The sequence below is a fragment of the Pteropus alecto genome, unplaced genomic scaffold (assembly GCF_000325575.1).
Source record: "Pteropus alecto unplaced genomic scaffold, ASM32557v1 scaffold105, whole genome shotgun sequence".
In the NCBI taxonomy this organism is placed as follows: domain Eukaryota; kingdom Metazoa; phylum Chordata; class Mammalia; order Chiroptera; family Pteropodidae; genus Pteropus; species Pteropus alecto.
In genome coordinates this window covers 1,060,226-1,086,504 of record NW_006436294.1, presented here as the reverse complement: position 1 = coordinate 1,086,504, position 26,279 = coordinate 1,060,226, and the positions used below count along the sequence as shown (strand labels likewise).

Below are 26,279 nucleotides of genomic sequence, written 5' to 3'. Positions count from 1 at the left end.
AAAGAAAAGGGTGAAGGAGCCCCCTCCCACGAGCAACAGTAGTCACCACCTTGTAGTCCTCCAGACTAAACCGAGCAACCCATCAAATCCCACCTCCCGATGGCTTAAACTCCTTAATTCTCCCAGCTGCCCCTGGCCCCATTCACATCCCCATCTTCAGCCTCCCGGAAACCCACAACTCACATGCAAAAAGACTTTGATGAATTGTCTACGGTCTGGTGATGGCAGACCCTCTTCCCTTTGTCCTGAGAGCTGTTCAGGCCACAGGGCTCGCTCTTCCCCATGGGCTCCAGGGAAGTTCAGGATGGGGTGCTCCCTTGTCTCCTCCGGAGCTCAAGAGGCTAGCGGGAGCTCTCTCAGGCCTTCTCCCTGCTCAGTCCTGCCTCCATCTGGCTCAGTGAGGAGGTCAGCTCTGGGGATGCACTGTTTCTCTTGGATGCCCACTTAGGGGAGGGCGGTGAACACAAGTGTCTGGAAGGGACCATGAATCCCTCTGAGACTTTGCCTCCCCCCTCTACCCCCGTGTTCTATTGTAAACCCCTTTCTCTACTATGGTGCTAACTCCAGATGTGGGAGGAGGTGGTACTAACTCCAGATGCGGGAGGGGGTGGAACTCTCAACCTGGAAGGCAGGTACGATGAAGGAACCTTTTTCCAAGATTCCACTAGCATCCTAAGTCTATTACGGCTTCTCTAGTACTTTTCTTCTTTTCTAGTCATTTTTAAAATCAGGTTGGGGCCAGCAAGGAGAAGTCCTTCCAGCTCATATTCTTTCCCAGAATAATAGCATCTGTCATCGATGAGGCGCTTCCTATGTACTAGGCACTGATCCAAGTGCTCTATATATTCCATACGATGCTCACAACTTTCCAAGGAAGGTTCTTGTGTTATTACACCCTCGAGAAAATTGAGGTATGTGAGAAAATTGAGGTACAGAGAGGTTAAGTAACTTGCCCATGTGCCAGGTACGTGGCAGAGCCAGTATTTGAAGCCAAGAAGTCTAACTCCAGAATGCATGCTCCTAGCGTGCTGTCTGTCTGTCCGTTTTAGTCCACTGCTGTGGCTTTTTATTAAAACTTAGAAGCCAAGAATTTCACATCCTGGGTTTTTCCCATGACAATTTCTGCAGGTACTTTGGTCTGAATGGTGAAGGTCATGGAATAAAAGGTACATGGGGAGGCTGGAGTGGGAAAAGACATCGATTACTCTTTATGTTTTGTCTAGTGACTTTCTGCGTTATCAATATTTTGAGAAAATTAATCTGAAAAGCATGATAATATAAGATCAGTATTTTTCGGAGAGACAGGCTCCTAGCAGGTCAGGTCGAGTCACATGAATTTTTTTCCATCTGGTTATTTCTTTGCTTCCGATGCTGCCCCTGGCTTGAGGCAGGGACACTGAATTAGGATTGGACGGACCAAGGAACCGTGGGCCCACGGACCTCTACTCTCCAGTCTTTTACATTTGGTAAACGACGCTAATTGACCACGGTCACATTTTCTGGTGAATCCATGTGCAGCCTCAGACTTAATTCTTAATTCCCTGCTAATAAAGCAGCTTCTACCTGCGGAGTGCAGTTGGCGTGTAGGACGTAAGCCATGTACTGTGGCTGACTTAAACACAACGGGAGAGAGAGAAGCAGTGAACAGCACAAAACGAGGTAATTACAAAATATGGCCCGTTGCCCGAGACTCAGGGGCCCCGACCCTCCCCTGCCCTGCACCTGTTCTTTGTGGTGGGCACATAATCCAGGAACACAGCTCGAACTTCTGGACTCTTCGAAGCCCAGGTCCAGGAAAACCCAAGACCTGCCGAGAACGGGCACTCCGAGCCACTGAAGGCCTGACTTCGAACACTAGACCAGCTGTTCCCGCATCATTAAGCCCTTCCCCCACCCCTACCCCCACCCAGGGGAGACTTGACCTCACCTGCAGTGTGCTGATTCCCCTGGGCTACAGGGAATAATCATCCCAGTGAGACAGGAAAACAGGAGCGGGGGAGGGCATTTCACTAAAGCAGACCTTCTTGTAGCAAACTTGTCACGTAATCCTCACTCACACTTAACGGGGCGTACCACGTCCCGGGCACTGCTCTGAACACATTGCATGGAACTCATTTGGATGCTCCCAACAATCGGATGTGAATGGATGTGTTACTGTTACAGAAGGGAAACCGAGGCACAGAGAGGTTACATAACTTGTCACAGGTTCGACAAAAGATAATTGCCAGTAGGAGCCTAGAACCCGGTCAGACCGGCCCCTGAGTGACGTGGTTGTCACATTACTGCTCGCTAGCCTTCGGTAAAGAATAACAGAAAGCCCCAACTATCATGATAGCCCATGTCAGAGGAAAGCTGCTTAGGAATGGAAGAGCTGTTCTTTTACACCTGGCCACATACCTGGGCCTGTGCTTGAGTTTTGAAAGGAGGACTTGGTATGAGGGTGGGGGAAGGAGGGCTAGATTAATAAAGTTCCAGCTATCTGCCGGGGACCATGTTAGGTGCCTTTACACGAAGGTCTGTCACAGATTTCCTCCCACCCCTTCTCTTCTCCTCTCATACATGGCCCCTGGGAGAAAACTTGGCTATTTCAAGAGCACACAGCTGGGCCATGGTGGCATTAGCGTTCAAAGCGCGCTCAGTCTGCCTTTCCACTCTTGGAAGTTAAATGAGAATATCCTTCTCCAAAGGAGAAAAAGGAAGTTTATTTGGTAATGTGGAACTCTGGTACCTTGCCATTAAAAGGAACCCGCTGTTGTCCCGTCCTGAAGACCTAGCATATTTCTCCCAGAGTCACTAGGACTTGAGGAAGGATGTGGGAGACTTGGGGGTAGGGGAGCTCGTGAAATCTTAGCTAGTTTTTGCAGAAACCGGTAATTGCTGTGATCCTGGACTGCTCTCTCCGGACCCTGAGCTAAGTCAAGGTGTAGTGAGAAGGCAATTAAATGTTCCAACTTGAGACAAGTTACACGTAAAGAAAGAGAAAGAAAGAAAGTGTAGAAGCCCCAGCTCAAGATGATCTTTCATTGTGAGCTGCTTTCTGCCACTGAGAATGAGATCAGTGTTTCCTGCTTATTTTATTGGGACGTAAATAATGGCTTCTTATCTTTCTGTCTTTGTCAGGGCTACAATCTATGGGTTTATTAAGAGGGGACAGAAGTGCTGTTTGGGGAAAAAGCCCATGTCCCTGACCCCGTCTTGACTTATCTTGGCTTTAACAATCTCTTTCCTCCAAGGCAGGCTCTGGTTTCTGGTTGGCAAGATCTCAGTATCTTCTCCCTAATTATCAGGCCAGCTGAGGGGCTGCCTGACGTCTGGCCTCTCATTCTCAGCACTGTTAAAAATTGGATTCGCAATCCTCTGACTTCCCCTGACTTTATTGATCCAAGCGCCTCAAAGCTTTAGTCCACAGGTAGTGGTATTTGTGAAAACAAAACCATAGAGGTCTAGAAGGTTGCTTTATTTTTTGTCCACTTGCCTGTCCATCTGTCCGTCCGTCCATCCATCCATCCATCCATCCATCCATCCATCCATCCATCCATCCAACCATCGACGCATGCATCCACATACAGCCCTCCACTCATCCATCTTTCCAACCACATATCCACCCATCCATCCATCCATCCATCCATCCATCCATCCATCCATCCATCCATCCATCCATCCATCCATCCCAACACCCCTGGCCTACCCTAAACTAACTAGAGCAACAAAAAGTTCAGTACACAAAGGCCTGGGTTTGTAATGAGCTGAGCCCATTTGAGGAAGAGAAAGGAGACCATGCAGACGGAAAGTGGGGACCTAGAGGGAACCGGAGAGGGAGGCGGGGCCCCCAAGGTCAGGAACATGGGCTTTTTTCCCCACTGGAAAATAATTTTTATTGAGTCCCCGCCAGCTGCGCAATCTGTACCTGACATTAAGCTCCTCTTCCTTTGCAATTTGGTCTTTCTTCAGTGGTCCCATGATGCATTCTTCTCCACAGTGTGGAAGTGGCCACGGCCAACCTGGGAGGCGGTGTCGGTGAACTGAAAGTCAGTCTTCTCGAGGGTCCGCCGTTTGGTCTGCACCAGCGAGGACTGGCGGAAGGTGAGCACTTGCTTCTTGGTTCCCACCATATAGCCTTCCAGCGTGACAAAGTCACTGGTCACTTCGCCGCAGTGCACAGCGCCACCCAGAGGGCTGACACTCTTGTCAGACAGGTCGTGACCGGTGCAGGCGTCGTTCTTGATCAGTTTGCCACTCTCGATGAGGTGGCCTGGCCAGTTTCGTAGATCTTGTTGATCTCAGTGCGGTGATGGCAGCCTTTCTGCCCAGCCCAGGCACAGAGAAAGCCCCTCGGGCAAGACGTCACGCCCCAATACAGGCAACCTTGTGAAGCCCTCGGTGGGTCTTGCGGGGCAGCTTCTTGATGTGCCAGCGGCTAGCGACCCCTTCATAGCCTTTGCCCTTGGTCACCCCAATAACACTGGTCATCTCGTTCTAATATGACACTTGGTTCCCAGGGACCCGCTGCTCCAGCCTCTCACGGGTCCAGTCCCATTTCTCAGCCACCATGCCTCCGCTCACCTGGATCACCATGAGGTGGCCCTCGTCTGGCACAGAGGAAGCAGGCGCGTCCGGGTGGGGGCGATGACGCCGATGACCTGGCAGCACTTCTTCATGCTGTCGAAGTCCTTCTCCAGCTGCTTCTCGCCATCGTCATCCTGCCGCTTCTTGCAGTATTTGGCGAAGGCCTTCTTCTCAGATTTATGTAAGAACAGAAGCACCTTTTGCACACATCGCTGATATGCTCGGCAAAAATGGTCTTGAAGGTACGAAGGCCTTGAGGTTTCCACGTAGCCCACATGCCCACAACCATCACGGGCGGCGTCTCCACAATGGTCACAGCCTCCACAGCTTGTTCACCTGGGATCCTGGCCTGTCGACCTCCCACAAGATGTGGTCAGCCGGCCTTGTAGCCTAGGAGCTGGACAGGCTTGGGGAAGCTCTTCAGCTTCCTGTGGTGCCAGCTGCTGTGTGAGACGCCCAGAGACCTGTGCCTGGAAGCAGAGGACCTCCCGTGAGACAGCACGCCACCGAACGCTGCCGGTAATGTGGTAAGGATTATGGATTTTAATCTAATTATGATAGAATGTGATCAAAGGGTTCTAAGCAGAAGGCACTCTGAGCTGACTGTGTTACCAGAAGACCACTCTGACTTCTCTCAGAAAATAGATCGTGGGGACACGCATACAGAGAGGCCAGTAAGGAGGACATTGTAACAGACCAGGCAAGATGGTGGTTACACTTAAACTAGAGGGCAGCAATGGACTTCGCAATAAGTCATTGTATTTGGGATATAATTTGTAGGCAGAGCTAACAGGGCTTGCTGATGGGCAAAGGGTGCTGGGTGAGCAAAGAAAAAAGGTGGACATCAGAGTTTTGGCTTGAGTAACTGAGTAACCGCTGGTGCCATTGTCTGAGAATGGGCCAGCTGGGGCTTGGGTAAGATTAGAGAATCTGAGGTCTTTCTAGCTTTAACTGCCCTTGACCCTCAACAGAAGCCCAAAGCAGGTATGATGCTGGCCCCCATTTAGCCTAGACTTCATTTTAGTTCTGGGGTTGGTGAGCAGCTGCAGCGGTCACAGGAACAGAGCCTGAGAGTACACGAGGCCCTGCTGGGGGCTGAGAGGCGAGCACCTTGGCATCTGGGCCGAGCCTCGGCGCAGACTTGCTGAGCCAGCACAGGCAGGAGTAGCGTCTTAGAGCCACATCTCACACTGTGTCCTTCACCTGAGGGGCGCACAGAGATTAATTAGATGTCAAGAGGCACCTTTAATGCCTCGGAAAACTCATCACCATTTTAATCACTTCCACTTATGCAGTGGTGTTAGGGTTCACAGTGATTTTTCACATATATTATACTCTTGCTTCTCACCATAATTTAGAGGAAGTAGGTTCAGTTGTTTCCGTTTTACAGATGAAGAAATTCTTACTGAAACTACATAACAGGCCTAAGAACAGTCAGAGGCTTACGAAGAAGTAGGGAGATCAAGGGAATGAGCGTAGAGATTAAGAGTTAAACATTTTTTTTAAAAAGTTGAGTGTAGGCAGCGAAAAAGGCTAATGTTTAGTTTTAAAGTTTTTGGAGGGGCAAATATTAGCGAACATATTTGGAGCTAGGCAGAGGGGAAAAAAGACCCAGTTTATCACGATACACTTGATGAACAGTTCGAGTTCCTTTGCATGTCCATCTCCTCCATCTCTAAAGGTCTTTTTTGTTCATTTTGAGAACGCCTCTTCCTCCTTTGACACCTCACTCAGATATTGAAGCTGACAGGCTCTAGGGCCATTTCCTTACTTCAAAGTTTCTTTCTTTCAGAACTTTTCCTTCCCAGAAGAGGGATGGGTTTAGGAGGTCAGATTTTTACCACTTCAACCTCCATAGCTTTAGCACATTGAAGCTGAGATGGACACCTGATCTGGGGTGAATCACTCTCTCAGCTGGCTGGTGACAAACCTTTCTCTCTCCCAGGAGTTTAAACTAAGGGGACCCAGAGGCTGTGACCCATGAGTGACGAACTTTAGAAATGACTAGTCGTGTTGCGGGTAGAGCCAGAGTCAGCATATAGTGAGTCAATTGATGTTATTATGGAGATCAGGAACTATGAGTAAGCAAATGAAGCCAATACTTTTATCATTTATCCAAGAACATTCGATGAGTATCCAAATTCTGCGGACCGGCTCATTTACTATCCGCCCTAACCCCCTTCTAGCATGTCTCCCTGTTCTAGAGGGGCTAGGAACCTAAACACCTCGTTTTGGGACTCCCTTGCAGCCCAGGTTCTGTCAAGCAGATGAAATAGGCTGCAGACTGGGGAAGAGGAGATGAGCCACGCGAGGTGTCAGCCAGCAGCGGGGAGACAGGATCTTTTGGCACATGTGGTGATTGAGGTATTCGGTTCTCCAGGATCAGAGGACTTGGTCACCTTTTGACATCTAGCATCATAAATGGCTTTGTTGTTCCTGTTAGAATAGCATCTCTGCTTGGAATTTCCGTAAGCGACTTTATGACCCATAATAACTTTCCTCCTGCTTTAACTAGATAAAGTGAATGCTGTTGCTTTTAACCAAGCACCCCGACCCACTCAGGAATTAATACAAGGAGTGATTGTAAGCAATGGACCTTCCTAGGAAAGGGAGTCTGGGACTGTGGGCATCCCACCGGGTCGGATGAAGACATGGCCGGCATCGGATGATGCTGCTGGTTGCTTCACTGTGCTCAGTGACAAGACGGGGAGTGAGACCACCCTGTGTGGCACAGTGAAAGGAAAAGCTTTGCTAGACTTAGTGGCCGATGCTGCGCAGACTGTCGTACGACCTGGCTGCAAAAAGTGTGGTCCATGGAAAGTCAGCATCAGCATCACCTGGGAGCTTGTTAGAAATGCAAAATCTCAGGCCCAGTGCTTCACCCATTGAATCAGAGCCTGCGTTTTAACAAGATCCAAGTGCTTCACAAGAACAGTGGACTACTTATTTTACACTATGCTGTCAAACTTAAAAAAAAAAAAACTGACAAGATCAAATAGGGATGGAGCCTAAAGTTCATACAATTTAGGCTGGTCTTTTTTTTTTTTTTAAGCATATAAAATTCTGAATATAAAATGATGTATGCAAATATAATATATGAATATTTAGAAGGAAGAGAGCAGAGTGAGGAACCCTGAAGCTTACATTTCATTAGCATTATAAAAAACCGCCTCTGGCTCAAAGTTTAACATTTTCTGTTCAGGGACTTTCTGTGACTGCTCTAAAAAATATTTTATTGCTTTTAGTGACAGGGCTGATGAAAGCAAAACTCAAACACAGAGACTGATGCTGCGGGCTGTCCTAGCGTAAGTGGGACTGAATGACAGCAGACTGAGGCCAAATGAAAACTGGACGATAAAATCAGCCATGGTGAGAGTATTTACACCACAACGAATGGCGAATGCTACAAAACAGGGCATCTTGGATGCCCTGTCTCTCTCCACTTTCTACCCTGCCAGTCGTTAAACGTTTACCACCAAACACCATCCTCTCGTTAGGCTGTAGACCTCTGAGAGCAGGCTGAGTTTTATTCATCTCTGTACTCTGGTACTTAAGAAAGTTCTAGTAGGTGAAACATTGGTATGACAGAAACAATATATAATCAGTCCCTTCCTCTGTCATTCTTTGCTATAACTCAGAAAACGGTTTCACTGTTGGCTCAAGTTTTGGGCATTGACTATGAAATAGACGATTCACTGATATCCTAGGATGGCCAAGCGACACAGCCTTTCTTAATGGGAAGCCACAATCTGCTCACGTGACCGCATGACTGTGCCCTTCCCATGGGCGACAGCACCCTCCTCCGGGAGGGACACGCCACCAGGCGCTGGCCCAGCTTGGCTCTGGCCTTTTGGCTGCGTGCTGTGCTGAGAAGCGGGACCAAAATGGAGGAGGAGAGCCAGGCCGGCGGGCGGGCGGGTGCTGCTCACCGCGGCCTCCTCACAGCACCCTCCCGGGATGCAGCTGCCCACCCAGGGCGCCCTCGCCGTCCATGGTGCGTTACAGCTTTAACGTGCTCTTACCTCCGTTGAGGTCAACGAATGAGTAAAATGCTGTGGTATGGAATTGACTGGTCCTGCAGAGATGTCCCAGGAAATAAATGACACCCTGAGTGCAGGAAGGGCTGTTGGAGTAGCAGGCACAGGTGGACCGAGTTGGGCCGGTGGGAGAAGCAGTCCAGCGAGCCTCGTGGTTCACGTGGGCCAGGGGATGCTTTCCGCAAAGGTGATGCTTGAGGTGAGCCATGAAGGCTAAGGAGAGCGGGCTCTGCTGGCCGGTGATCGTTTCAGGCAGGGGACCTGTACATGTGAAAGGCATGTGACTAAGAGAGGGCATGAGCCCTTCGGGAACCTGTGAGTAGTTCAGTACCCCTAGGGCACTCGGTGAGCAACGGGGGTGGCCTCTGCAGGACAATGTGACCTCCTGGCACAAAAGATAGGCCGCCAATACTTATCTCTTTCTTCCGGTTGAGTAAGCTGAGGCCCAGATGATTGAAATTCAGGATTCAAAACCAGGACTGCAGACTTCAGGTTTTAGTATGTTATCATCTGCTTTGCTGTAGCCCAGTTCATTCCATGCTGCTGTCACATTAGAATCACTTGGGGAACTTTTAAAAAATACGGTGTCTAAGCCCCACCCTTAGAGGTTCTGATTTTATTGGTCTGGGGTGGGGCCTGGGCACTGGCAGTGGAAAAAAGCGTAAATGGTATGTGACGAAGATATTGTCCTTACCTCTGGAACATTCAGCAGAGTGGGCGAGACATAGGCCCGGAATGAGAAACTGAAGGTCACTGTTTGCCAGCTCTGTGGTAGACCTGGCTGCATATAGTATTTGGTCTTCACCAGAGCTTTCTCAGGTATTAGTACTGCTCTAACAAAAGTGAATAGCGGAATTTATCTGTTCAAGGTGACATATCTAGGAAACAGAGGTGCTGGGAATTCAAAATGTGTTATTTACCTATCAGAGCCTCAACTCAACGAGCTGACATAATCGAAAAGTTTAGCGCTGTGTCGCCTGACTTGGGCTCTTGCTGGTAAATTCAAGTAACACAGCATGATGTCACAAGGCCTCAAATCATTAGCATCCAATCAAAATCTGTTTCCCAGTTACCCCACAGGTGGTCGCCTGTCTTCCTTAGTAATTGGCAGGGGTCGGGGGTCAGGAGGCGCCTTCTCTTTATTCCCATTTGAGGTCTTTGCTTCTCCGGTGAGATCAGGATCTGCAGCTTCAGTGAGCAGGACCTCTGCTCAGCGATGCAGACAGAGGGCTCCTCCCTCTCTGCTTCCCTCCCCCGCTGCCTTCCCAGGACCATCGAGCCTTAGTCACAGAATATCCTGCTTTCTTATGCCATTTACTGCATTGTACCATTTCATTATAATTAGACTCATTATTCAAAGGCTTTCTCTTCTTGGAGGAAGGAGAGTCAGTCTGCACAAACAGCTTTCCTCTGGGTGCTTTAGACTAATGCATCATCTTGTCACCCTTTTTGGTATCTGCTTTCTACCCAGGCTTTGTGTTTGGTCAGCAACGTTGATGATCAATTCTTTTTGCTCCTGGAACAGCGTCTAATTCCTTGAAACTGTTAATCCATAATTTCCTATATCTGTCCTTTCCCACTTACACAGATAGAGGAGAATACATATCTATAATATCTATACATATTTATAATACCTATATATCTATATCTACATCTACTTCTCTACCTCTACATGTATCTATCTATCTATCTATCTATCTATCTATCTATCTATCTCTCTACCTAGCTACCTACCTACCTATCCATCCATCCATCCATCCATCCATCCATCCATCCATCCATCCATCCATCCATATACTTATCTATCTATCTAGAGAAAAGGGAAACTTCTATATGACAACATACAAGACTGCATCTGATTGTGGTCCCATGCGTCAGGGACTCTAATAAGATAATTTGTTCTTTCACTCATTGCTTTTCTCTGCTTCTCTGACTATACTCACTTGAAGGGAGGACCGCTACTGGAGAATTTCATTTCATATACTTCCAACTCTGTGACCTGAAGAGCTAGACCCCCTTTCTTCCATTCTAAACCAGACAATCCTAAGCAACAATTCTGATTAGCTTTGTGAAGGTGTTATGTGCTTACTCTTGGACCAAAAACTGCGGTTAGGTGAACTGGGTCCTATGATTGGCTGGGCCAAGGTCATGTGTCCTCCCATTTATCCTCCCCGTTAGTGGGGAGATAGAGTCTTTTATTTGAGATTACAAGAGTGGCGGGGTGAGGAGAGTAAGATACCAAAGGCTGTGGTGGTGACCACACAACGCCCAATGCCACTATATATATATATGACTTACTGTTGGACCGTACACTAGAAACATACTGGATTTCGTTAACCAGTGTCACTATACAAAAGAAAAGAATGTCAAAGGAAGCAGGGCCGCTGAAAGTGGGGCAAAAACAATCTCTGTCTGACGCACCAAAACCGAGTTTGTTGTCTGATTCCGGAAGCATGCTGTGCTGCCTCTCGCTGCACCCCTGCTCCCCAGAGGGAGGGGTGCGGTAGGAAAGCTGGAGGGGTGCGGTAGGAAACCTGAAGGGGCAGCTATTCATGAAAAACAAAATGCACACTTCTCTGCTTCTCGTGAGACATGAAATCCATTTTTTTTTTCACTTACATGCCCTTTAACTCTTAAAAAAAAATTGTCACTTAACTGTAAAATGGAACGTTGAACTAAGGAATGGTCTATATTTTGTTTATTTGTTTGTTTGTTTGTTTTTGAGTTTGCTGAACCAGTATTTTGTAGGTTTGGGGGAAGCTACAAAGATTTCTAGGTTGTCCAAAGATATGATTTCACATACTTTCCTAGAGGTCAAACATCACTGGTTGCTTATGTGCTTAAACTTTTAAGGAATTTGGTGCCGATGCCTGGGGCTCGAATGTCCTCAGCCATGTGTGTTGGTGATACTCTTTCAGTCACCAGAAAATCTCCTCTTCAGGCTTCCGTAAGAGAAAGAACGGCCATTGTGAGGGTTCCTACAGGTTGGAATTTTGCTGGCCTGGGATGCTGCCAGGAGCCAGCTGAATGCGGGGATTGCTATTTTCTGTCTTTCTTATGAATTTCTAGGCATCCCCATCTCTTTCCATGTCTCTGCTCTATTCTCTTTTCATTCGTGGCTGGCCAGTCTTCTCAATATCCTCTACCACAAGTTCTAGAGGGGACTCACACAATGGCTTCACTAATGATCTCTCCCTTTTTCAGTCCTTTGCTTCAAGCTACATTAAGGATCACTGACCAGACTACTGATGGGATCTTCTGGGTCAGATTTCCTTCTTGTTCAAAAGAAAGCTTCCCCTGAACAAAGATGCTGGTTGTGCTGCTTCCCTGAGCAGGGAATGGTGGGCAGGCCAGTAGTTTGAACCGCAAAGAAGGCATCAGGGGGGTGGCCACCAAGAGGTGCATTTAGTACATGGCCACAGAGATAAAGCAGGAATCTGGGGACATACTCTGCAGATAAGGTATCTGTGTAGCATGAAAGAGGGATCTGTAACTTCTGTCCCCTGTGTAACTCCTTCGGTGTCCTTGTAAAAATGGAGGAATACCTGTCTTTTTCATAACTTTACTCTCCCTCATTTTTTATTTCTTGCTTGGCTCCACCCTATGGAAAGTTACAATAATGCTTATGGATAGGCAGCAGATACCAAAGTCACAGGGAAACAAAACTGGCCAAATCCCTTTGCAGCAACCTTACAATTAAAGCAATTCTAGAATAAGTTGATGGAATTTGTGTTTCTTCCTTTATAGATGAGAACACGTCGGCCCAGAAAGGGGACATGACTTAGCCAAGGTCATAGTCAATTAGTGGCAAAGCTGTGAGTCATACCCAGATCTGCTGACTCTCTGGGGTCCTTCGAACCTCATATTGTGGGCACGTTTGGAGGGTTGGATGGCGCTGACGGGGGAAAAATCTTGGCTTGAGCTGTCTGTGTTTGGCAGATTCTTCTAGTCTTCTCTGTTGACTCAGATCTGGGACAAGTTTCCTCCTGCTTTTCCTCAATATTGGTTTGGGCCAGCTGTGGGTCCCTGCTGTGAGGTGGTCACACAGAGCGGGTGGGCCAAACGTTTTGATTTCATAGGCCATTAGCTCTTGGCACAGTATCTTTTTTTGTATCCACGGCCCCCCAGGTCTTATATCACCTGCTAGGTTGGTGGAGGAGGCTACGGTCTGGGAATCTGGATGCATACAGCCAGTTAAAGGAGCTAGATTCAGCCGCTGAAAACTTTCCATCGGCTGCCGAGAACCTCACCCAGAGATGCCCTGTCCTGGCTTTAATTTTTTCCCCCTCCTACCAGCCCATATGTATACACTGTTATCAAGGTGAAAAGACAGGGAGACAGAGGTAGACTGAGGGACAGAAAAGGAAGCAGAAAAATATAAGGAGACAAAGAGACAAAAACTTGTGAAACAAAAGGACTATGCAAGAAGAGAGAGAGATAGCCAGAGGGACAAGAAAGACAGAAGAAAAAACACAGCAATTCAAGGGCAAAGGGAAGAAAAACAAGATAAAGATGCGAGAAATGGAGATGAGAAGAAGATGCCATAGGATGGAATTTAGAGATTTTAACCTTCTGTGGTGTCCGTAAGGAGATAAGTTTCCCCTAGGTCACCCAGGACTGAACCCTAGAGCCAGTACCCAAAACCAGAATGTCGAGTTCTTTCTCTGGAAAGCATTTAGTTCCTTTCAACTGAAGATGCTCAATAAATATTTATTGAGTAAATAAATGAGAGCTGAGATGGTTAAGGGACTCCAGCCACATCAGATGAGCCATGCTTAAAACTGCTAACAGTCTGGAGATGAGAAGGCTCCAGAGAACATGACCAGTGACTTCAAATATTTAAAAAGCTGCCATTTGGAATAATGATCAGATCTGATATATTTGCGCTTAGGGATCAAACCAAGACCAGTGGGTGAAAGCTACAGGTAGATGAATTTAGGATCGATATAAATAGGCTCCACATTCAGAGAAGCACATTCCTCGTATATGCGAGTTTGTAGGAAACATCTGAACAACCATTATAGCTAGAATTGAAGCATTCATGTGCAGCGAGGCAGGTAGTTTTGTTGGGTAATTTCTACCTAATTCTGAAGACTCTTGATCAGTAGTCATCTACGAATGGGTGGCAGGACATTCATGTCTCCAGAAACTGGATATGGAGGGGTGTGTGTGTGTGTGTGTCTGTGTGTGTGTAGAGAGAGAGAGAGAGAGAGAGAGAGAGAGAGTGTGTGTGAGAGAGTGTGGGTGTCGGCCTGTCTGTGGTCAGTGCAGTACCACCACCAATTCCCTCTTTGAATATTTCTGGGTAGAGTTTACCAATGAGAGGAACTTGAGCAGCATTAGGAAGGCAGAAGTGGGAAGGAGGACGTTGTTTGCTGGAGGTTGTGGTGGCTAGATGTGGTGGCTTTGCAGACCTCTGCGTGAGCTTCCACTTCATAGCTGCAGTGAAAATGCAGATTCCTGAGCCCCACTCAATATTAAATCAGAATCTTTGAGTTTGAGAATAAGTTGGAAGGAAAGAGTCAAGATCCAGAATAAAAGTTCTATTCTTAAGAACTACAGTATTTGGGCGGTGGGAGAAAAGGAAAAGGCAACTCAGGGGTGACATGGGGGATCCTGATGGGTACCGGGTACATGAATTCTGGTTCTGACAGCGATCCCCCAGACAGCTTTGCCATGAGGCTTGAGTTTGAATCCTGGAACTGTTATTGAATTGCTGATGCTTAAAATAGAAGATATGATTCCTGCCCTCTGGAAACTTAGAATGGAGCAAAAGATGGGATTTGACCCCCAATTATTTTTTATTAGTTGCCTGTTTCTCACGTGAAACCAACGGGATGAAAGTCAAGTTCTTTAGCAGGAGGTCCATCATCTCTTATATACACCTAGTGTTCAGCCCCTTCTCCTGCGGGGCCCAATCTCAGGTTTCACGTTCTAGCAAAAGCAAACTGCTTATGTGGTTCTCTCCATCTGTAATGCTTTAGAGCTTTATTGAATGATGCTTGTTCATCTATTAAGATGAAAGAGATGTTATCACCTTTCAAGTCTGCTTTAGAAGACCTCTCTTCTCTTCTCCCCTTGGACTTATTTGTCTGAAAGGAAATTTGTTATATGGGGAGGGAAAGGCATCAAGCCTTGTTGGTAGGGGAAAAAAAAGTAGTTAGGCTAATCCACTCAGAAAAAGGCTGGCCGAAATGGCCAACTCAGGAAAGGGAGAGACAAAACGAGGAGAGAAACAGGCAGAACTGTGGAATGCTGTCCATCCTCTTTAACCATGAGGGTGAGCATAGTCGACATCACAGTGGGGTCAGAACGAGTAGAGATGAGAGTCCCCATTGCAGTTGTATTTTTGGTGTCATTATTTCTCTCCTGATTATAAATATTCTACCTCATGTAATGATACTATGTGAGAAAAACAAAACAGCAGCAACAAAATACCTGCAAATGAACTAACCGGTAATTCGAGAAGATGCCTGTGGTCTAATTAACTCTCTCTCGGGGAATGGTTCACAGAGGGGTTTGGAAAGCTTATAGACTAGGATTGAGATTCCACCTGCCTATCAGTTAGGTATGGCGGTGCCCAAGTTCAGCTTTGGGCTCTTTTCTCCTTCCACTGGCTCAGCTCCTCCCTGCTGCTGACTGCTAAGTCTATGTCGCCAGCTAGCCCCATCTCCAAAGCACCAGATGCGACGCTACAACTGCTGACTTCCCCTCTCCAGATGCTGTTTCTCCGGCACAAGCAATACTGAGCATAGCGATTGTGCATAAAGATTCTGGAGAAGTCAAGTTGCCCAGGGTCGAACTCCAGCTCTCTCCCATACAGGCAAGTGACCCACACCATAAAGATGAAACCATATGTTCTGAAGACAAAATGCTAAGGTTCGAATCTCAGACCTACTCATTTGATAGGATTTATCAGAATAAAGCACTTATCATGTTTCCTTACAATTCCATCTTTAATTTATTAGCCACTCGGTTTGAAACAAAAACCTGTGAGGACAGGGATCATAATGTCTCATTTGCTATTATAGTCCCAAGGTCAGGCATAGTATCTCTCATGAGGTAAGCATTAAAATATCCCTGGCGGATGGAAAGGCTGAATGAATAAATAAATGAGTTGGGCTGGCCACAGGGGACGTACCGTGGAGAATTTAGATAGTGGATCCCTTTGCAGCCACATCGATGTATTATTGTGAGGCACCTGAATTATTTCCAAGTTTCCACTAATATAGAACAGGCTGATAGGGGCATTTTTACTGCATTCAAATATTTTCTTTTTTCACTTTTTTTTTTTTTGGTATGGTATCAGCAGAGTATAATACTCCAGCCAAGAGTCATTTTAATCTCTGGTTACATAATCTAAAACTTTTATCACAAGAGATCAGCCCATTTTTCCATGGATATTTGGATCTTTGTCTCTAAGAAAGCACTGCCCTAGAACGGCATTTTCTTTAAGGACATAGGATTTACATGCAAGACCCTGAGAATCTTTTTGTCCTTGCCGGATCTGAGAATTAAAAAAAAGACTTAAAGTGGTCAGTATGTCTTTTAAAAAGAGAAATACTGACTTGACTGTAAAGGCAATAAAATATTAGATTTGTACTTTGAGATCCCTAGAAAGCTTAAATAATGAAATAGGCAATTATCAGCCATCCTGCGTAGAAAAGGGAGGTGAACCAGATGCATTTTTAAGGTCTCCAAGAAACCGCTTGATAAAATAATGATAAGGTCTAAATTTACTGTCACTTACTATATTCCAGACACTGTTAAGTGTTCTTTGTATACTATTTTCTTTAATTCTTACAAAGGCATATGAGGTCGAGAGTATTATTTCTATTTTTTTTTAAATAACTGGGCGAACTGAGGCCCAGAGAGTTTGAGTGACTTTTCCAGGTTCACTCTGTAGGCAAGTGGGGATTAGACAAGGTCGGTTCACATCTAAAATCATCGCTCTAGTGCTCACAGGCCCATCAATAAACATTACTGCTATAATCAGATGAAACCTACAGTCAAGTTAACTTGACTCTAATTGAGTGTAATGACATGAATATGCATTATTTTGTCATAAGAACCGAGCTGCTCCTGTACAGGAGAGCGAGGAGGTCGGGTCCAAACTTTTTCTCTCCTTAGGGATGGGTGCTGGGGGAGCCTGGGATCATCGTGACCCCTCTTTCCAACCCGCCATCTGCTTTTTCCAATGGGAAGATGTGAGGCTTATCTGTGCGGTCTGTGTCTGGCCATCGTTGGGGTGGATTTCACTCATGGGTGGTATCACTGCTCCGAAAGGCACACCTGTCCACAATCCACTGGGGGACATTTCTCAAGTACCTTTACCCACTTGGCTATGCGACATTGCGTAGGCTCTGCAGACCCTTCTCCCTCCACCTCCCTCTCTGAAGGCACACGTGAGCACGTGGGAACCAATATTGCAATTATGAATGAGGATAGGAAGTCCCTCTTCAGCCATAGGCCTGCATCTGCTTCTCCAGCTTGCATTAGAGTTCTGGGCACTAGCGTGGCCAGCAGTAGCGTTTGTAGAATATGTGGTTTTCCATTTGACTATAGGTGGTTGTATGTGTGCTCCCCCAAGCGATATTGAAGATAGTCCACCCCATATTTCCTATTTTATTAGGCATGGCAATGTGTTTAAGACCATACCAGTATGTCCTTGGCAAAGCTGGGGCAAGGTCGTGGGCCTTCCAGTTCAGATTCAGTATTCTTTCTCTCAAGTTTCGCCTTCTGGAGCGTCTCAATGCCCCCTCGCTTCCGTTTCTTCCCCGTGCCTCTAATCTGAAGCCGGCTCTGAGCGGGGAAGTGGAAAGATCGAAAAACATCTCGCTCGACACTCTCATCTCATCAAACAAACACGTACAGCGCTCGTACTATAGTAGAAATGGTTCTAAGCACATCACAAACACTGATTCCTTTAATTCTCAAATAAACCTCACGGAACAGGTTTCATTATTAGCCCCATTTTACAGACAGGAAAACCGAGGCATAGAAAACCTGAGCGATGCGCTCAAGGTCACAGAGCAGGTAAGCGCTGGAGCCAAGATTTGCACTCAGAGACAGCGCGATGCCAGAGTCCCTGAGACAGATCGCTGACTCAGCTGCTCTGGTTCCATAGATGAAGAAACACGTGCGCCGGCTGCGGAGGCGGCTTCCAGATGGCTCGGGTGAGCTGGGCTGCCGACCCCCTGGTCCTGAGCTCTTCTCCTGATACCACGTGGACCGCGTTGGGTTATTCTCTCCAACTGTTCAGTTTTTATTCTTTAAATTCCAAACAGGATTCAACCACCAGGAAACTCAGGATCATTTTTCAATGTCTCGCCTTTATTTATGCTTTCAGAGAAGGAGAGTTAAAAAAAAAGTCAGCAGTCTGGAAAATAAAACATTCCGCCTGTGCCTCCCGAACATGACCAGGCCAAGCCGTAACTCAGCTCACGCTTCGTGTTGCTTGATCATAAATCCCTCCGAAATGAATTGGTGCTAAAATTAATGGGAGAGCAGGGTCAGGTCTTAAACCACAGCGAACCGACCAATCAGACTACTGGAAAGACCGCCCTCCCTTTATTTCTGACACTGATTTAAGGGGAGATGATTTATGGCTACTAAAATGTGCCATACATCATGCCCCTCGCAGCAGACTGCTTTGCTCCAGTACATAACAGGGGCTTTGCTCTCCTTACTCTTTGCATCCTCCCGATGTTGTGGGCCAAGCAGAAATGGGTATCCTGCATGTCGTGGAGGGAGCCCAGGCTCGGGAGGCCAAAGGCCCAGGTCCTCCCCTGGCTCCGCCACTAACGCCGTGTAAGCATTGCCGAGGAATTTCGCCATCTGCAGGCTCGGTTTTCTCGATTACAAAACTAGAAGCGTAGCACTGCAGCCGCATTTCTGGCACCAGAGAGCACGTTCCCCTTTTGGCTTTTCCTGAGGCATGGCTCCGGCCCCCCTGTTGCCAGAACTCACCGACTCAAGCCTCACCCATGCTGTCTGGTCTCTGGCCCGCAGCATGTCTAAGCCAGATGTGGGGATGGCCCCAATCACTAAGCGATATGGTGATGGGGTTGGGACGAATCCTGGGGCTGTTATAACAAATCACCACAACTAGGAAGCTTTAAACAGTGGAAATTTGTTCCCTCACAGTTCTGGAGGCCGGAAATCCAAAATCGGAATGTCGGGAGAGCCATGTCCTCTTGGAGGTTTCCTGGGGAGGATCCTTCCTTGCCTCTTCCAGCTTCCGGTGGTGGCTGGCAGCCCTTGCTGTTCCTTGGCTTGTAGATGCATCACTCCACTGCAACATGGCTTTGTCCCTGTGTCTCTGTTTCCAAATTTCCCTCTCTAGGGACGTCAGTCATTGGAATAGGGCTTGTGCTAATGCAATGTGACCTCATCTTATTTTTTTACATCTGCAAAGACCCTTATTTCCAAATAACGTCGCATTCACAAACATCGTCGGGCGTGGGCGGGTCAGACTTGACCATATCTTTTTGGACAACGCAATTCTACCCACGGTAGATGAGAAGCCAGTGCTCCCGGCGCATGCAGTCTTGTGTCAGGGCAGGAGAGGTGGACGAGATGATGCAGAAACCTAAAACAAAAATGTTAGGAGTGGTTTGGGACTGAAAGCAATCACAATTAATAAGAGACCTGATATGTACATGATGTTACTGGTGAGTGTTTTTAGGCCTTTTTTTTTTTAACTTTTTCAAAACCATAATGAGATTAGTAAGGCGGGAATTATTATATCCATGTTACGGATGAGGAAGATTAGATACACAGATTTATTACAGACATCTTCCAAGCACATTTACGTGTGGAGCTGCTGGTGGGGAGAGAGGGGGTGAGCTGAGAGAGAAGACCCCGGGCGCAAATGACAAAATGACATAAGAGAGGGTCCTTGCATGGACTAATAAGAAGAGTGGGCGAGACTTAATAACTCTGATCGCCTCAGTTCCTTCAGCTTGAGCTCCAATCTCCCAAACCATCTAAACACCGTTCTGAGACCCAGAGGGATTGATCTAAAGTCGACTCACTGATAAGGAATAAAACCAGAGTCTGGGCTAACATCCCTATTTTTCCTGCCCAAAATCCTGCAATTCAAATATGAATCAATGACAAAACCAGACTGGATTCGCAAATATTTTCTTTTGTGAATTGCAATTTTTAGGTAATTAGATTGGTTTTTGTTAGAGGACTCATCACTTTGTAGCCACCCCAATAAGCAACACATCTGCTTGCGATTCAGCTGGACTCTTCTTAATCAGTGAAGCAGCTCCCCAGGGCTCTGTAATTATGCACCAACCCAGTGAGGTCAAGGGCAACTGCACTTTGCTTGCAGAGAGCTTGTGAGGTTTCTGAGACAAGCCTTTCTTGGCTGGTCCTCGGCCATCGCCATCAGCATCTCTCCTGTGCAGAGGCCTGTGTGGAAAAGATGAGATTGCTAAACTAGAACGACCTGCTGGCACATCTGACCTTGGATTGCTGTCTGGGAACGTGGCTGGTAACGATTTCTTATATCGATATAAAACTCTCCATAAACGATAATGGCTCATCGAGCCTCAATGGTTTGTACAAACGATGTGGTTTATGCTAAACACCCGCTTTCCTTCTGGGTATGTGGAATTTTGATACGTGTGAGGCAGAGGGTGCCTATGTGACCATCCCGCGGGAAAAACCTGGGGTGGTGAACATCTGAGGCATTCCCCTGGGAGACTGTACTTCACATGTGTTGTCACAGCTTGTTCCTGGAGAAAAAAATCAAGCACTGTGTGATGCCACTGGAGAGGACTCCCGGAAGCTTACGTCTGATTTCCTCCAGACTTGGCCTGATGCGCTTTTTCCTTCGGCGCATTTGCTTTGTGTCCTTTCACTGTAATAAGTCTCAGTCACGAGCACAGCTATTTGCTGAGTCTTGTGAGTTCTTCTAGCCAATCGCTGAACCTAAGGATCTTAGAACCCAGAGCACCAGGTCTCATCCTTGTGGGCATTTCCTCTCCCTTCTGACTGCTCTGTCTTTCTGGGAGATCTCTGAGGGGAAGATGGCTCAGGCTGGAATTCTCTCACTACAGATGGTATCTGACAACTGTTAGCTTGTTAGCTGTTCTAGCTAATGATGCATCCAGGGCTTGGTTATTTTGTTATGTGTTTTCTTTTTTGTGATCTGATGCAGGGGATGTTTTTCTGAGGAAGGACAAGCTGGTCTTTGCCTCTGGCCTTAGTTTGGCCAAGAAGACAAATCTGAAAACAGATTGGTGAACAAAATTATATAAGATTCAACGTTATATGCACATGCCCCCCTCCCTTCTATTCTGCTCCCCACCCTGTCTACATTCATGACCGCCGCCTACACCAACAAACTAGCTGCATCGTCAGCATTTGATTCTTGTGGTCATCACCATCATGGCTGATCTCTTCCACAGCTGTCACCACCTCTATTATCACTACGGTTGATGCCATCGCCATTGCCACAGTCGTCACCGACTCCATCTCCACCACAAGCTCCACCGTCACCACCGGTGCCAACGCCTCCGTTAAGTTGCACCATTTCCTCCGCCGTTCCATTCTGACCCTCGCTGCCGCCATGCCGGGTCAGCCTCCAGTCTACGGCACAGCTCACGCGTCATCGTTACTGCTCATCGTTGCTACTGATTAATTATTACCTCATATCGAACCACTACCGCCACCTTTACTCACAGTCACCACCATGAAAGCTGTTAAAAAAAAAATCCAAGTAAATAATAACAGCCCTTTTATTCTCAGAAGAAAATTGGATGCCTTATGGTGATCAGAACTGGGCAAATTCTTCTTTCTAATAGTAGCGACAGGCTGGTCTCCAGTCATAGGTGGAAGAATGGAAAAGGACAGAAGGAAGAAATTAACAGCTTCTCTCAGAATAGCAGTCAGTCTCAGTAATCAGTGCACTGTCCCATTTCTGGGACATCGAAGACCTTGGTCAGGAGTCTGTTGAAAGTCTCACAGCGGCTGACAGAGAGTTTAAATCAACTCTTCTTTTATTCCCCACACCCCGTTTTGTTTTTATGAAAACCTGCATTTGCGAAGGAAACTTGAGCATTGTTGCTTTTAAAAGGCATTTTAGCCAGTAGACTGGGAAGTAGAAGTCTTAATGAGAACTGCTGGGATGAGACAATGTGTGACAGATATGCTTTTGTAAGACAAAGAAGATGCCCTGGCTCTGATTTCCTTACTACCTGGGTTGGCCACCTTTGGGATTAGTGGCCCTTCGTCACCCTCAGATAGAGTAGAGCAGATCTGGCTCACAGAATCTGGGAACTTTTTATTAGCTCTCAATGTCCACTAGCATATGGGATTCAGCCTTGCTTAGCTCAAAAAAGCAAGGATTCCTTGCTTCTCGTTAAAGGGTCTTGTTAACCTAAAAATAAATGCCTTAGTAAGAGGCAACGAGTATTTATCTGATATCCAAAAAAGAAAAAGAATGAAAAAGAAAGAAAAATGTGTAGCAGTTCAGGAAGCACTGATTCGGGCAGAAACCTCAAAAGTGTCCTGATCGGGAGACAGAGGCTGGGACAAGTTTGAGAGAGCAAAGAGGAACACTTACGTCATAGAAGGAAGGCGCTTCTGTCGGTGCAGATGACATAGCACAGCGATGCTAATTCTAAACGATGCTTTTAGTTTTCAGTCCAGTAGTTATCAGAACAATAGTCATAGTAACTGCTTTCTCGTTATCTTTGCAAACGTCTCTTTGGGGCACAGTGTTGCTTTAGGCTCAGGCCAAAGGTTATTTTGCCCCATTTTAAAATTCCAAAGGTTTGAGGCATAAGATGTGTGAGGCAGTTCCTCTGGGATGGCGGCTCCGTTTATATTATTTTTTACAGTTTCCTGCAGGTGAAGTCCTTTCCAAAGTCCACAGTTCCCACGCAGTTCAGTTTCCCCCCGTTCTTCGGCAGCCTCAGGAAAAGCAGCTCTGACGAAAGCAGGAAATAATACGCTTATTTCAGAGCTGGTTATTTCCAGGGGCTCGCATCTGGATTTGTACCTGCTTCTCTGGACTGTGGGAACCTCGGTCCGGGGCCTGGCAAATTTCCACGGGGGTCCAGGTTCCAAAGGTATCAGAAGGGTCCTTCCTGCATATTCACCATCAACAGTCCATGCAGTGATCAGCATCGCACCGAGGGGAGGGGAAGCAGTGCTCTGAGGTTGGGGCGTGGGTGGCTTGTGGGCTGCAACCGAGAGGCCAGCCTGACGGATGGTGAAGTGCAGGTGGCAGAGGGCTCGGGCAGTGCCTCATTCTAGAGAACGAAGCGGGGAAAATGCTCCCTGAGTTCTCGGAAATGTCTCTTTTCGGGGTTCCAACACCAATGAGTTCAGCATGATGACAAAGCAGGAGAGACACAGGCATAAAAACTCTGCCCTCACCTGCTTACCTTCTTCTGTCTCCTCTGCCCAAGTAAGTGAGTCTCCTTGACTCCTATCTGTAGTCTTAGGGTTTTGCAGGAGGGAATCTCAAAGCTCAAGGCAAGATCTGGGGGCTCAGGATCATGTGCTTCCTTGCATCTTGCTTTGAGCTGTGTATCATTTGTCCCGTTTGAGTCTTCTGCTTTGGTACCAAGACTCAGCCTCATCCAGTCTCATTTTTAAAGCTAGTTACTTGAGTATCTCAGTTTTGCTGTTTTGTAGGAGTTGTTGCCTTGATAACTAACAATTCTATTCCCACCTGTGAGGCTGGGTCTTGTCAACCCTTTTTCTATTCCAAGAGACTATAGTCTATTCATCAAGCATGTGTAGTCTCCACTCTATGCTGGGCATTCCGCAAAGTACTGGGGATCGCCTTCATGGAGCACCCAGTCTACTGCGGGATACCGACCTGTACGCAGATAATTGCTGTAGTTTGGGGGAGTTATGTGCAGGGCGCCTTGGGAGAGAGGCTCCACTGAGGAAAGTCTTCATGGAAGAGAGGACATCACACTGTGTTTGGAGCATGAGTAGGAGTGAGCCAGGCGAGCGAGGGCAGGAGGTGCATTCCAGGCAGAAGGAAGGGAATGGTCAAGGGCACAGAGTGTGAAGGAGTGGGTGTGAATGAGAAGCTGTATGGTTGTATTTGAGGATACAGCCAAGGGAGAGGCTGGGGGGAGATGGGAGAGCCAAGGAGGGCTTCAGCTATGGAGGACCTGGAACACCTGGCTAGGGAACCCTGTGTGGCTTTATCCAGGGGGCGGCAGGGATCAGAAGAAAGATTTTCAGCAGAGACTAACATGGCGAGATCCATACTTTTGAAACCTATGTCAGATCATGTCCCTTCTTGTTTCAAAGCCCTCAGTGGCTCCCCATCTCCTACCAGGGCCCCAGCTACAGTCCAGGATCTTATTTCACACTCTCTGCCCCGGATTCATTCCAGAGGCAACAGTGACGTGTCTGAACACCCCGTGCCCCCTTCTCCCCCCGAGGTTGGACTTACCCTCTCGGGCTCTGTACCACCCCCTCCGTTCACTCTGGTCTCTGCTCGGATGTCAAGTGGTGAGCGAGGTTTTCTCCCGGAGTCCCTTGGCCCAGTGAATATTCCCCTGTTCTCGGAAAAGTTCAATTCCTCCTAGGCATCTCTTGAATCTCTCTCTCGATCGTCTCCTTACGTTCCATCCCGGGCCAAGGTACATCCTGTCTCACCTGCACTAGCTCTCCAGGGCTCTGTCTCCAGACTTTTCTCTTTACATGAGTCTTCGAGGCGTTTTATTGGAAATACAGATCCGTCTCACCGCCCCTTTAAAATCCTCCTGGGGTTCCCCTGAACACTTCCTTAACATGGTGAGGCCAAGCTCTCGACGGCACGGTCCCTGCCTCCCTCGCCAGCTCCGCCTCCTCACGTATTTCTCCCAGCATCCTACTCCATCTTCATTCTAGCTGGACTGAATTCCCTTCTTTCCTGAATCTGACTTTGGCAATTCATAGTTTTGTTCCAAGTCCTGGTATCCTGGATTCTAATCGAGACGTGTTTGTGCTTCAGGAGAAAAAAATAAGCAAGCAAATAAATGAATGAACAAATAACTGCTGACCAAAAGTTGGAAGATTTAAAAAATGCCTTGGATTATCCTCAATGTATTGGAATGGAGGAATTGGAGAAACGAACTCAGCGAACCCCCGTGGTAGGGACACCCCCACTTATGTGCCTGCTTTCCAAACATGACCCCATGAGTCTCCTTAAAGATCTTGCTATAACTAGTTTCTAATAAAGAATGGGGATGCATCTAGTAGGCGCTCAAATTAGGACTCAGAACAAACCAGGGCTGCCTAGCACGCAAGCCATTGTGTGTGCTCCCACACCCCATTGCCTCACAGAACCACCTCCAGGCTCTGGAGATGTGCATTTAGGGCCAAGGCACTAACCAAGGGCCTACATTCTCCTACCTTTAAAAAAAACAGGCTTGCTCCTCATGAAGGGAAATGAGACTCTCTCATTTCACCAGCAGGGGAACGGATGGCACGTGGGCCAACAGTCGGAAGACCTGGGTCAAGTCTTTTTCTGCCCAGAGTTTTGCTTTCACTGGGATTATAGTTTTCTTAGTCAGCTTCACCTCACCTGGCCTCTCAGAAATTACTAAAGCTTTTCGGTTTCCCAAAATAGCTTAATCTTTTAGTCTTACTGGTTTTTTCCACAAAGGAACTTGGATGAAATTCGCCAGTACTGGGCCTTGGGGCATTTGGGGACATTGGCAGGACTTCCGCAAGGGCATTCTTCATTCAGCAAGCTCCCAGCAGGGCACCTCTCACTGCGGGCCCCCTCCCGCCTTAGGGCATCACCATCTCATGTCATTCCGGGGCCTTCCCACACAGGGCCAGCATCTTAGAGAGTCTTTGTCTCTCTCAATTTAGTGCCCGAAATACCTGTTTTAGAGACCTGACCTGTTGCTCCAGGGTCTTTATCACCACTCTCCAAAGCAGGTCTCAGGGGTCCCTTGCAAATGGGGATGCTGAAGTCTCTGGTGAGAACCCTGAATGTGAGTCAATGATGTGTATTTAATCATCTTCTCTCTTACCCAGGGTTCTGCCATCAAGCAATGCAGGCTGCAGCAGGATGGGGTCGACCTCCCCCACTTCCCCATCTGGGGAAACCCCACACTGCCAGAGGCATTAAGACGGTAGAAGGGACCCCCTTATACTTGTCCTTGAGAGATGGCACCTGGGTGCTCACATCCCAGCACACGCCTATCTCCGTACCAGCCCCAAAGAGTCACCTCAGCACTCATCCAGGGGAAAGCAAATAAGAAGAAAGGACCGATTCATGAGGAAAGAGTAAACAAGCGAATTATGTTGAGTTTGGCTGAGCAGCTGCAGTGGCTTGGGGTGGTCAGAGGAGAGTTGTCTAGGAACTCGGAGGGATGCGGACTCCAAGGGCTGGGGGTGTCACTTACAAAGTGGATGTGACAGCAGACAGGAGCAGCTCTGTGGGACAACAGAGCAAACTTTCAGAAAAAAGAGAACTCGTGTAATTGATAACAGTATAATTTACTGGGTTTCTAATATATGTCACACACTTCATTTACACGATCCCATTTTGTCCTCAAAATAATTCTGCCAATATGTTACTATTTCTGTTTTAAGTTGAAAAAAATTGAGGTTCAGAGAAATTTACTGAAAGTCATATACCTAAGAGATTTAGCAGTCGTGGTTTCTGACTCTGAAACACATGTTCTTTTTCCTCCC

General features: G+C 47.2%; 1 pseudogene; it reads right to left on the bottom strand.

The window, feature by feature from the left end:
* LOC102896790 overlaps window positions 1–21,188 on the bottom strand; it is a 42,570-nt pseudogene extending 21,382 nt beyond the window's left edge.
* Window positions 21,189–26,279: the final 5,091 nt, after the last annotated feature.